A 14540-nucleotide genomic window follows, 5' to 3' on the forward strand; every position below is an offset into this window, starting at 1 on the left:
ACTACCTTTAAAATGATATGTTTAATTCAGCATTTCATGACATTAATATGCTTTCGACCTGAACAACCCGAAGAGAACCTAGCCAAAAGGGATTTCAGAACTCAGTCTGAGTTTGCAAATCACCAGGAAAGAAAAGCTTTTCTTTCTTGAGTCCTCTCACTCACCAGGGTTTCCCCACGGTGACATGCTTCATCATTGGGGCCATCTCAGTCCTCTACGGACTGAGGCGTGCTACGACTTGCGGATTACGTAGGAGCACTGTTTTGACAACTATGTGTGGTGCAGAAAGTGTAGTGGAGTGGGCTAATGTGAGTTTTAAAAATACCTAGCTAGTGGGCGAAATTATTTTATTCTTGTTCCTAGTTGGTATAGTCTAAAAACGGGGTAGAATGCTGGAAGACCTAGCTATAATGGGTTAGGTGTACCTAGCATTTTGTCAACATGTTTCGAGCATTCCCCAAGCTCTTCGTCAGGACTACACAGGGACCAGCCCTGTGTACCCCACTCCTAGTTAACCTGAATGAGGTGAAAAAACATTAAATGACGCTGCAACTAATAAGCATGCGTTAGTATATACATACGTTTGAGCATTGTCACGTAGTATATTTTAGGAAGCATAAATATGCCCCCCTCCGGACCGCATATGCGAGGGTTCCAGTTAGGTGATTCCTTGTGCGAGCATCTCTAATCAAGTATACGAGATACCCACAGCCCCTCCGAGACCATGGGGCATATTTATGCTTCTTAAAATATACTACGTGACAATGCTCAAATGTATGTATATACTTACGCATGCTTATTAGTTGCAGCGTCATTTAATGTTTTTTCACCTCATTCAGGTTAACTAGGAGTGGGGTACACAGGGTTGGTCCCTGTGTAGTCCTGACGAAGAGCTTGGGGAATGCTCGAAACATGTTGACAAAATGCTAGGTACACCTAACCCATTATAGCTAGGTCTTCCAGCATTCTACCCCGTTTTTAGACTATACCAACTAGGAGCAAGAATTAAAAAAATTCGCCCACTAGCTAGATATTTTAAAACTCACATTAGCCCACTCCACTCCACTTTCTGCACCACACATAGTTGTCACAACATTGCTCCTACGTAATCCGCAAGTCGTAGCACGCCTCAGTCCGTAGAGGACTGAGATGGCCCCAATGATGAAGCATGTCACCGTGGGGAAACCCTGGTGAGTGAGGGGACTCAAGAACGAAAAGCTTTTCTTTCCTGGTGATTTTCAAACTCAGACTGAGTTCTGAAATCCCTTTTGGCTAGGTTATTTTACCCGATACTTCGGGTTGTTCAGGTCTACTTATATTTGGAGGGTTGATCTAGCCTACACCTCTACCCCCCTCCCTATTTATTGAAAGCTATTAATATGCTTTCAACTTTTTATTCAAAGTATATGAAAACTTGTACAAACTTTATACTTTGTTAAAGGACCAGCAATATAATTGGAGCAAATAAATTATACTCTACTACACTCTAATCCTGAGACAGACCTATCTATCACAAAGTATATGCACTTAAAATACTTTGGTGGTGAATCTGAAGTTTCGGTGTCCGCAAATATTGCATACTCATAAAGTACAATCAACAATCTAACTATGGACTTTAATCATTTTGATTTGGATATTTTGAAATTTCATGAAACCACTTCTGAAATTCCAAATAAAGTGTACATTTTTTGTAGTTGCACGCATTTTGGTAAACAAACTAAAGATATTGATTTACTACAAAAACACAAAACAAACAGATATACTGCTTGTGCTGATCAAATTGTTTGTTATTATTGTCTTGGAAAACTAGGCTATAACTTTATGCCTTCACGTGCAATTTCTAATAATTTGTAGATCTACCCTAAAACTTCAGATTTACAACATTTTAATTTGTATGAAAATATATTATTTCAAACTTTACATCCATTTCAAACAAATATTAATGTGCAATTCTGGGAAATTTCAAGCACAAGAATTCGTGCACGCACTAAAAGGTAAGGTTGTTTTTTTTACTAATAAATTGTTTAAAAACCATTGAAACTGTGGGAATGCAGCGGTGGTTAGAAGAACCTTTATTTATATTAGTTAATGGAGTGCCAACAAAAGATAACAAAATTGGTAATAATTAATAAGCATTTCCAAAATACATGAGGCTATTTCACACTTGTTCCAAAATAACATATACTATCAACATTTTAAAATTAATGACTTTATAGATACCAATGACCGGCTATTTACAGATGAAACTAGCGCTGGCCAGTTTGACAAAGTTAATAAAGAACACTTGGAAGAAATATGTGAGCACTGCAATAAACACACCGTGCATTGTAAAAAATTAGTGGGTGAAGCCTTAGAACTCTATCAAATGAGAGAGGTTGGAGGAAATCCAGTTAGTATCTAGGAAAAAACTTTGGTGGCTAGATGTTATCCAATTTTATTTCCAACTGGAAAGGGAGGGTGATATGATAATCGGCCTATTCAAATTTCAGAATCAGAATATAGTTCCACAAGACTATTTCAAAAGACCCACGTTTTAGGCAAAACATACCTTAGATTTTTACTTCACAATATGAAAGTGAATTATCATCATATTCTGTTTATTTTGGATCCAAGATCCATAAAACATGCTTCAATAACATACAAATATGACACATACTTATTGCAACAATGTTAAGCATAGCCAAATTCCTAACAATCTAAAATTTAGCTTGTCAAATTACAAAATAATCACAAAAATGAATATTATATAAACCAAAAGACCATACCACATCTGGCTAAAATGTCAATTGTAAACAATTCTGATACTAAAAAGAAGAACTATACAATTAGGCGAGAGCATGATACATTTTTTGAAAATTTGAAAACATAACATGGATTAGTAACCCAATGTCAGAGTCGACAATCATTTGAGACAAGAGTATCAGCCTCAGAATCTGCAAACTTCTTACGTACAATCCATGCTGAATACAAACATTTAGCAACACTAATGCCAATCTTTTCTCTGGAATCGGATCTTACAATTCTCAGTGCTAATTCACAGTCTAATTTTCATAAAATAACACACAGGTCTGATCCACGTTTTATGTGGAATTACATAAGCATTGCAAAAAGAAGAAATAATGGAATGTTTCAATTTATAAATTACACAACAGACATAAAGTGCTAGTTCCATACTTCTCACCCCAATGTATGCGAAAGTTATTAATTGGTAAGATCCCATATCTAAACTTAATATAAAACTGCTTGGCTAAGAAACAAGCTAGCCTATAGTGCCAGGAAAATCGTGGAGTAGCTGTGCGCTATACAAAATCAATCATCCATTCATTCAATATAACTTGTCAAACAAAGGTCAATACAGGGGAAATGATTTGTAGTCCAGAAATCTATCTGTCAGACTGCCTGACTTACGTCTCTGTACTTCTACCCGGAGATATACCTTTAGCTTTTCTTTGATCGCTAACTCAGATACTGATTTTCCTTTGGCTGGAGACTCCCAAAGAATGAGAAGGTCCATTTTTTGTGCCATCTTTTAAATGAAAGCTAACCAAGGAACCTTCAAATGGTCATGTAACTGTAATATCTCCTTTAGTGGTAGTCTGTAAGGTGCTAATTCCTCAGTGGACCACAATTAATGCCAATACTAAAGGAGTCTCAATTTTAAAGTAAAAGCAATCGGATACAGACCTAAATCAAGCAGCTGAGGGAGTTGCATGGGCACTCCAAGGAAGATTTAGTAAAGAACTGATGAACCTATTTTCAGTTAAAGCAAGCCTATTGTTTTTAGCATACCTTCACAACTCTGAGCTATAAAGTTGACCCCTTAGCTTTTATGTTATATATTTCTACCAACAGGAAAAGACCCCTTGCCTTTGTTTTCTCAACTAACTTTATAACAGCCCCAGATTCCTGTTGTAACTTTAGTGCACTCTTGTTAATTTGCAACAGCCAGTTAAATTTACTAGTCAATCTGACTCCTAAATAATCAAAATCTTGGAATTGCTTGAGCAAGTCATTCAGTGCTTTAATACGACTTTAGTGTTTTATAAGGATTAATTGCCAGAAACTTGCTCTTCCTAATATTCAATTCTAACCCTCCCTCTGTACAAAAGATTGAAAAATGAGCCAACGGAGCCTATAAACCAGCAGGAGTTTTGGCAATGAGAAGTACGTCATCCACAAACAGAAGCGTTGGAAAATAATAAGCAGCCACTTTTGGGGTGTTATTGCCAGGAAAATCAAAACTTTTTACTAAGTTATTTACATATGGCGAAAAAAGGGTTGGGGCAAGAAAAAAACCCTGGTGGATGCCCTTCTCATTTCTAATGGAATTAGTCAGGTCACCCATTTTACAGTATCTCACACTGCTAGGATGGAAAACATTTATGTAAACTAGCATTCGTGGCACCATTTTGTGTCTAGACCCCATTTTAGGTGTGAGAGTGAAACTGACCTTGGCTCATTTCTTAGAAAAGGCCCCTGTTAAGTTTTGTTTCCCAGAATGATGAAACTTTCCTCGTTAATGAATGCACTGTTCATGTGCCACATAACTTCGCACTAGATAAAGGTCCTCACCAACTTGTCCATAGGCGGGTGCAGGGAGAAATAACCTTGAGCTTCTGAGGTAATGCACGATATGAGGATGGAAACATAACTTATTTTTGTATTGCACTGTCTAGCTGCATCCGCTTGGAAAATTCCATTATGGGCGTGTTTTAATCCAGCTACGAACAGTATAATATGTATTTCGATGCTTTTGATTTTCAGTCCCTCTGCAGCACTCCTAAGTGACTGGGCAGATTGGGCTCCACTCTGAGTGTACTCTGAATAAACATATAGTGGTTTGTATTCTCTACTGTCTGACCGAATCTTCATTTCTTGGAAGGCTGAGAGGTGGTCGTGAGTGACCCAGGTGACCCGAATCGGGCCACTTCCTTCACTTGGTGCCCGAACAAGGACTCTTTCAGGTGAGTGACCCATCCGCTTCCGCAGACGGGGGTCGAGGCTATTGTTGGGTTGGATGGACGGATCAGGGACCCCTGCACAAAGAGTTTCTGGTGCTCGCAGCTGCCCCTTTTGTCCTGCCAGACGGTGCCTCCCCCAGTGATCATCCCGCCTGGAGTCCTAAACGGCAAAACCCTTAGATCTGACCGTTTGATCTGAAGAGCCGGCAGTGGAGAATCAATTTGTTTGACCTCCATATATCAGGTGAGTTTGTTTTGGTTCTTTGTAGATATGGTACCATTTTGGTTTGTATTTGGTACAGTCTAAGGGCCGTCTTTTGGAAAGAAACGTTTGGAAATGTTTTGCCAGGTATAAAATAGTGAATTTAATTTTTTTTTAAATGCCTGGGGCCAGTAAATTGTTTTCTTGGTGCCGTCGCTGTTGTTCTGCAGATGCTCGATTGGAAGAAGCTCAGCCGGCACCTCCAGAAGGCACACCTAATTTTGATATGTGTGTGAAGCATGGCCTTGGCCCTATTATGTTTAGTACATTATGGCACACATATATACGAGGGACAAGGTCGAGTTGCAGTGGCCCATTTATGGGCACTTTTGATGAACAAAAAATTGAGTATTTACAAGAACAGTTGTTTAAGAAATGAAATAGGCAGTCTATGTTTGATTCCCTCAGAAAATGGCAGAAAGCAGCTAGGAAGCGGCGACTGAAGGCAGAAAAAGACGCCTGGAAGGGAAGAATGCAGACATTGACTCAGAAAGCTGTAGCATATTATGGGGAAAAACAGGAAAAGGGTATTGAGCGTGAAGATAGAAGGTTTTGATTGCAAATTGATAAATAGTATGTGGCTCAGGAAGATGATGATACTTTTGTGAAAGATTTGTTGGATGTGCGACCCCCGCCTCCCTATGCCCCGCAAAGAATATATCCTGCTGTTCCAATGCCCTCACAGCCACCCGTTACAGTTGCGTCCACTGTCTCTGCCCCGGTGGCCACCATTGTTACATCAACAGCTGTGGCTTCGGCTCCTCCTCCTCCTCTTCCTCCTCCTCTTTCTTCTGTTTCTATGCCGTCTGTGGCAACTGTGGCTGTTAGTACTGCTGATGTACCTATTGTCTCAGCATCCCTTTCGCCAACTCTTTCCCCCCTGACCTATCCCTCAGCGACAATAGTGCCTGTTACTACTGTTGCCTCTCCTAATTTGGTTTGGTTTTTCATCCTCCGGTAAGTAGTGGGACACCGGTGCGTGGATTTGAGGATGGGGATTGGAGGAAATTCAAGGAGCGTATGGGACCATTAGTGCGGTCTGGTGTGGGAGAGGAAGAGAAACAGGTAATAGCCAATCAGGCTGCACAGTGGGCCCGTAATCCTATTTATGGTGTAGAGGATGTTTGGGCGACTATGAGAGATTTTGAGCCTTTTATACAGCAACATGCCCTTAAACACATGTCCGCTACTTTGATTGGTCTTTGGCAACAGTGCTTTGGAGCAGAGGCACCTCAGATTTTATATGACATTAGTGATCGAGTGCATATTAGTGAACTGGGGCCAGAACATGTCTTTGGTAATGTTACAACGCTGATAGCTTACAGAGGAAGACTGCATGAGAAAAGTCCCAGGTCGGTGTCCCAGTTTCTGATGAGAGAGGTTCATCCTATATATCACCCAGAGATACCAGAGTTAACAGATGGGTGAGGTAATGTCACTGGAGCGGCAGTGGTGGCCCGGTTTCAAGAGCAATGGGTCTATACCCCGTGGAAAAGAAGTGAAGACTTATTTCTTAAGACTCATTTGCCTGACCCTAGTAAAAATCTTACTGCATACTATAAATAATTGACAGAAGCTGCATCTTCCACTGTAATGACTCTTGCTGATATTGAAATGTTCTTTGGTCTTCTTGCCCCGGTTGATATTTGGAGACAGGTCCATACCTAAGACCATGTCCCTGAGTTGGGGGGGTACTTGGGATTAAATTAAAGCATGGGATCAGGAAAGAAAACCAGGTGATAAGCCCAGAGAGGAAATTTTAGCATTGCAAGGCCGCATTATTACATATATGCATTCTCTTAATCCGCTGAGAAAGGTAGACTGGGATAAATTGTCAGCTTGTCGATAGAAGAAGGATGAGAGTGTGTCTGATTTCTTCACCTGATTTGAAGGTACATTTTTGGATTACAGTGGGCAGGACTTGTCTATTGAAGGAGGTGTTCGGTTGTTCGTTCATAGATTTGTCTCTAATATGATTCCTGAAATTGCTACTCGATTGCAGGCTTCTGAAAGTACTTGGTCCCCCTCATCTCCCTCTGTCATTTTGAATATGGCCCAATATTGTGAGCATGGGGATACTGAGGAAAAGGAGAGGTCAGAGAAGAGGCATAAGGATTTGAAGATGAAGGTGTTGTTGCAACAGGCTTGTAAAGGAAAGGGGAGAGAACGTGGCGGTCCTGCCCGACAGCTTCCATGCACTAGTAAGCAGTCAGCAACTGTGCCTTTGGGTCCGAATCAGTGTGTGTATTGTAAAGAGGAGGGACATTGTTGTAGCGAGTGTCTTGTGCTTTAGCAGAAAATAACGGTCCCGTGAGGACGAGATTCTCGTGGACGGGGTCGAGGTGCTGGTGGGGTAGATAGGGCTCAGAATGCCATGGCCTCACTGGGTCATTCTGCTAATAATTATTTTGATGACCCCCATGAAGGACAATACTATCATGATGATTATGACATTGAGGAAGAGACAGGAATGTCTTATAGCTAGGATAGACAGGGACAGAGTGGGGGACCAGTTCCTATACCTGTAGGCCAGCATGGTCCTTAAGTAACAGCGGAACTGCAAGGTTTGACTAAGGAAGTTTTGGTGGACACAGGTGCGATGAAAAGTTCTTGAAATATGGTCCCTGGGGCTGTTTCTGTCTGGCCATAATAATGTTTTAGTAGGTTTTTCTGGTGTACCGGTTGTAAGCCCTGTTTCAAAACCCCTTGCGTTGACTATTGGTCCTTTCACCGTGCATTCGCCATTCTTACTGACCTTCAATTGTGGTGAAAATTTGATTGGTCTGGATTTGTTGAAGAAACTACATGCTACGATTTATTGTTTCCCGGCAGGTGTTTATATGACAATGGGGTCGGATGTGGTCTGTGCTAAACAGTGATTGTCCAAAGATGCGCCTCTTCCTGTTGAAATTGCTGATGTGCTGCCCACTTTGTGGGCGACAGGTGCTTCAGATGTGGGACTACTGCAGATACCTCCAGTCTCGACACAGGTTAAGGATGGTGCTATTTTGCCCCGTATTCCACAGTTTAAAATACCGCAGGTAGGAGAGCGAGCCCTATTGCAAGTTATTCAGGATTTGATTAAGAGTGGAGTGGTTGAAGAGACGTCTGCTAATATTTGTAACAGTTCCATTCTTCCGATCCTTAAACGTACTCCCTTGGGTCCTTCTGATGATCATGGAGATGTCTACCGCTTTGCGATTGATTTGCGTGAAGTTATAAAATAGTGGTTCCCCAGTTTCCAGTGGTCCCTGATATCACTACTCTTTTTACGATGATCCCTTCTACTGCAAAATTCTTTTCATCGACTTGAAAAATGCATTCCTTGGTGTTCCTATTCATCCAGATAGCAGGTATCTGTTAAGTTTTACCCTAGCTGGGAGGAGCTTTCGATTCTGTCGAGCTCCTCAGGGCTATACAGAGAGTCTGAGTATTTATAGCCTAGCATTAAGGAGTCAATTGGATTCTCTTTCTCTTCGCACAGGTAATGTCTTGGTACAGTACGTTGACGTCCTCCTTATCGCTTCTGACACAGAACAAGGTTGCAGGGGTAGTACAGTTAAATTGTTGTTGCATTTGGAACATCACAGACTTAAAGTTTCTCTTTCTAAATTTCAGTATTGTCGACAGGAGATCACCTATTTAGGTCACCTACTGTCAAAGTAGGGTAGGAGATTGATCCGTGAGCGCATCACTACCATTGTGAAAAAAATGTCCATTCCACAAACTCAGAAAGATGTGCGGGATTTCATAGGTATCACTTTCTACTGTCGACAGTGGATGCCTAACTACTCGCTACTAATCAAACCCCTGCTTGCACTAACACTAAAAGATGTGCATGAGCCCCTGCCTTGGATGCCTGAATGTCTGCAGTCTTTTGAGCAATTGAAAACTGCACTTAGTTCAGCTCCAGTACTTGGCACCCCTGATTATAATAAAACGTTTGTGTTGAACGTCCATGAGATGGCCGGTTGTGCGTTTTCTGTTTCAGCACAAAATTTGGAGATAAACAACGCCTGTGTGCTTACTTCTCTGCTGCTTTACCCTGCCACACAAGGCCCTCCCGAGCTGTCGAAGAGCAGTCGCGGCTGTGGCTGTTTCAAAAAGACAGTCAGCTGGGCTAGTACTTGATACTGATCTCACAGTCATGGTACCCCATGCTGTGGATACCCTTTTGAATAAGACCAAGACACAGCACCTTACTATTACACGTCTGACTGGCTATGAAATAACATTGTTTGTTAAACACATCACAGTCAAAAGATGTGCCATTCTGAATCCAGACACCTTACTACCCCTTCCTTCTGAGAATGATGAGATTGATAAACATGACTGTATCTTCCGGATGGGAGAAGAGACAAAAGAACGGGTAGACTTGACTGATGTTCCCTTATCTGACCCACAAGAGGAACAATATGTTGATGGCTCTTGTTTTAAATTACCAGATGGCACTACAACTGCTGCGTATGCTATCAGCATGCTGCGTACAGTAGTTGAGACTTTTGAGGTTAAATCCCCAGGCAATCAAAAGGTCAAATAACAATCAACGACTCATGTCAGAGACGAACATGATATAGTAAACTCAGTGTCACTACCTAGATATATTAAAATTTCATATTTTTATTATCTTCTTAAAACATTAGTGTATACAACAAACAATAAATATAAGACATGATAGACACAATATGTGAAAACAATGAAATATAAAGTACAGGTTGACAAACTCCATAAAATGTATCAATAAACACCATAAACAAAATAGTTTTTAGTTCTCACAGAGACAGAGAAAAGAAAAGACAAAAAACGGTGCCTGTACGATGGATCCGCTACGTGCATTTCGGCACACACTGCACCTTCATCAGGAGAGCCACAAACAGTTTCCTACAAATTCAATTAAAACCAAGTAAAAATTAACTAAGACACTGAGTTTTAAAATACAAAAGGTTCAATGATCAGCTACAATACCTTCACCATGCTTATAAAATACAAACATATACAATTCAGAGTTAATCATACTTCATAACATCAATGCTCCAAATAATTTTTTTGTAGAATATAGTGAGTTATTTACCTACACCATGGGTCAGATGTAATGGGTGGGAAAAAAAAACCAGTAGAAAAAGAGGAAGAAAGAGAGAGAAAGTACATTTACTCTTGATAACTACATATAAGTCATTCAAGGCTTCTAGAGAATAAAAAGTGCACCCATGATGGAAAGCAAACAGCTAAATACTTCAAGACAGAACAAAATTGATAGGGCATACTTTTGCAGATTTAGACTAGGTAACAGCAAAAGGATAAAGGGCTACCAAGACACGAATTCAGATCTATAAGTGAAAACGTGGAAATTAATAAGAAAAACATACAATGTATATAATGCAAGAACATGATATATATTCATGGATAGTAAGGATGACTAATTACCCTCTTTAGGATAATATGTAAGCCTTGAGCCGTGCAGAGTTTCTCTGAGTCCACCAGCAATATATCAGATACGACAATCTGGGCATCCAAACAAACAGGGAAGATATAAATTTGTAACTAAAATGAATGCGTTATGATGATCTATCTCTATACGTATGTTACCAGCAGTTTGTTCGTTATCATAACGACAGATTTATTATCGGCAGCGATAAATACCTGAGGCATAGAATACTTTAAATAGGTTCCTCAGGACGCGTGCTTCTTTGTCGATAAAGTTATAAGTGACAATGATGTCTCTAAAAGGGAACGCATACCGGTTAACTGCAACAAATGATATGTCGCTCTATTTTTAATTAAAAAAATCTCCTTAGATTTATTACCTGTGATACATAATACGGTAAAGGAAGATACTCAAATTCAAAACATTTTTCAAATGGGAGGAGTCCGTGATCGTGGATCCTCACTTTCAATGGTACTGAGGTTGGCGTACCCTAATACAAAATACCATAAACACAGTAAAGAGTAGAAGGGGGATGTGTTATATGTGGACTGTGTAATTATTCACAACTCAAGAGAGTTAAGGGGTCTTACCAGTTCAAATGCGCGGTAGTCGAATTGCACAGCGTACTGCGTCCAGATGAAATAACCGAAGTCACCATTGGCTGCGAATAAATCTGCAATTTAGGTCACGTGAAAAGATCACCTGACTTCGTAGCGAATGAAAATCAAAAACAGACTCGCACTGGATCGCAAAATGAATCGATTAGGTTACTAGCACTGAAATCTGGACGATGAAGTAATGAATACTCTAAAAATATACCTATACAGAGAAGAAATGTTTTTATATATGCCATGTCCGTAATTAAATAACTAACATGAACATCCTACTGGTGGCTCAAACCGCATTATGAGAAAGACAAATGTGTAAAAAGATTTCATATATATATTACTCTTTCTATATGTGAAAACTATGACATATAAAGTAAGCTTTGAGCACTCCTGATGAAGGGGCAGTGTGTGCGTAGAAGGTCCATCGTACAGCCACCGTTTTTTGTCTTTTCTCGTCTTTGTGAGAACCAAAAACTATTTTGTTTATGGTGTTTATTAATACATTTTATCGAGTTTGTCAACCTGTACTTTATATTCATTGTTTTCACTTATTGTGTCTATCATCATGTCTTATATTTATTGTTTGTTGTATACACATTCAAAAATGTTTTAAAGAAGATAATAATAAAAATATGAAATTTTAATATATCTAGGAAGTGACACTGAGTTTACTATATCATGTTCGTCTCTGATATGAGTCGTTGATTGTTATTTGACCTTTTGATTGCCTGGGGATTTAACCTCAAAAGTATTATTGCCCTACCCTAGGAATTTCAAGTACCTACAGGGATTCCTTATTATCTACAGTAGTTGACACATCAAGAGTTCCCTATCAGTCGGCCCAAGCAGCTGAGCTTGTTGCCTAAATACGAGCTTGCGAACTGAGTGATGGACTGGTTGTCAATATTTATACTGACAGCCAGTATGCTTTGGAGTCGCCCATAACTTTGGGTGACTCTGAGCTGATAGAGGGTTTCCTACTTCGCATGACACTAGGATCCAACATGGGCACCTTATATTGAGGCTTTTGTCTGTTTTGACACTCCCTAAGAAATAGGCTATAGTAAAGTGTAGTGCCCACCGAAAAGTCACTAATGATGAAGGTAGGGGAAATGCTTTTGCAGATCAGACAGATAAGGAAACAGCCCGCACTGAGATGAAAGGAATGTTTGTAGCAGGCCCCGTTAGGTGGGTACCTGAAGTTACCATGTTTGAGGATACACTTGAGAATGTGAAAGAGATACAAAGTGAGGCCACGATAGAGGAATCAGCAATGTGGCAAGAAAGTACAGCACAATTGAATGATGAAGGATATTGGATTGATAAAACAGGGAAACAAAGATGGATGTTACCAGATGTGTATGTTCTACCTGTAGTTACGATGGCCCATGGCCCAGCTTATATCAGTGCTAAGGGTATTTTCAAGTTGTTAGACCCTGTATGGCAGAATTACAATATTTCAAAAATAGCTGCACACTTAGTGAAGTATTGTTGGATGTGCATGATGCATAATCCTGGGAAGGGCACTCCTACACCCCCTGGTAATTTTTCACCACCCACTTTCCCTTTTGAAGTCCTTCAAATGGATTATATCAAACTGGAAAGGTGCAACAATTTGAAGTATGTTTTGGTGGTTGTCTGTGCATTCAGTAAATGGGTTGAGGCGAATCCTACTAAAGCAATACAGCCTTTACGACTGCAAAGGTACTCCTGAAGGAGTTCTTTCCTTGTTTTGGCTTGCCCCGTTTGATTTGGAGTGATAACGCAAGTAATTTTAATGCCAAGGTGATTCAGTTAATTTGTGATGGCTTGCACATAAAACAGAAGTTTCATGCTGCCAATCATCCACAGTCAGCATGTTTAGTTGAGAAGTACAATGGTACTCTCAAGCTTAAACTGGCGAAAATTCAAGAGATGACAGGGTTAAAGTGGCCAGATGCTTTACCACTAGCACTTTTGTCGACAAGAACTTCAGAACATTCTAGTACAGGATTGTCACAGTACGAGGTCGTGTTTGGACGCCCGGCAAAAGTTTGGGCCGTCCTGCGCCTTTGGCGGTTCTCAGATATTGAGTACCCATTATTGAAAGCTTACCTTGGCCAGCTAACTGAAAGTTTGCGTTCTATTCACCAACCGGTCCGGGATACCCTGCCAGCTACACCAGAGGGGCCCAGACACTGCATTCAGCCCAGCGACTTTGTCCTCGTAAAAGACTTCCAGCAGAAGAGTTTAGAGCTCCCCTGGAAGGACCCAAACCAGGTCTTGCTGGCAACCCGCACTGCTATCAACGTTTCTGGCTGTAAGAACTGGATCTGTGTATCGCATTGTAGGAGGGTGCCACTGCCGTTACCCTGTGACCAGTGGGTCCAGGAGGGGGGAGCTGACCAGTAGTGTGAACAGATACCTCATTTTGTTCCATTTAGCTACACTATCCTTACATGGACGCAAAGCGACAAGGAGAACAACGACATCCTGAACGAGGCTGTTCCACCGGAAATATGAGCTATCCAGGAGCCCCTTTTCACTGATCCCTCTGTGCCTGGAGTCACCAGGTATAATCTGCACCCTCGGTTGAGGAACAGTGCACCAAAGGAGAAGTCAGATTAGTCAGGGTTGGACTGTGTAAGTTAGGTGTACTTTGCAATAGTAGCAACTAGTTTAGTTTAGGGTGATATGAGATTTGTGCACTGATTGAACATTGGACGGGATAGATAGAATGTATCCCCTTGGGGTACATTATCCTGGTTGATATGGGGACCCGAGCATAGGACAGAGCAAACTTCACTACCGTTGCTCAAGAACGCCAACGTTTGATGAACAATATTAGCCTGTACCAGTGAGGCTCTGACGGACACTGGGAACACACACACATATATATTCACTGAAAAAAACACAGGTTTCAGGGACGTTTTAGTTAGTTGGACATTTCACTCATACAAAACGAGAGAAATTCGGCCGTTATAGTCAGTTGAGCTAAGTATAACTCACGCCCCCGCAATGCACTGCTGATGACATCACATATTACATCACTCATGACATGGTCAGCGATATCACTGATGATATCTCAAATGACATCACTCATGACATCACTGATGACATCATCCACTGAATTTGTGTTTCTGTAAAGTTAAAATATGTTTTATATATATAGGCCAAGGTGTATTGAAGAATGAGTGGGTGTATGACTGTCTGTATAGATGATTTAGTAGGTGTGTGAGTGAGTGATTAAACGTGTCTTACTGAATGCATGGGTTAGTGACTGTGTGAATGTCTGTATCAGTCTG

The 14540-nt window shown here is 40.7% G+C and overlaps 1 protein-coding gene across 1 annotated transcript in view; it reads left to right on the forward strand.

Annotated features, from left to right (window-relative positions):
* Nucleotides 1-14540, forward strand: part of KCTD19 (potassium channel tetramerization domain containing 19) — a 1216368-nt gene that overhangs the window by 533588 nt on the left and 668240 nt on the right. The window lies entirely within an intron of this gene.

Source organism: Triturus cristatus, chromosome 12, assembly GCF_964204655.1.
Source record: "Triturus cristatus chromosome 12, aTriCri1.1, whole genome shotgun sequence".
Classification (NCBI taxonomy): Eukaryota; Metazoa; Chordata; class Amphibia; order Caudata; family Salamandridae; genus Triturus; species Triturus cristatus.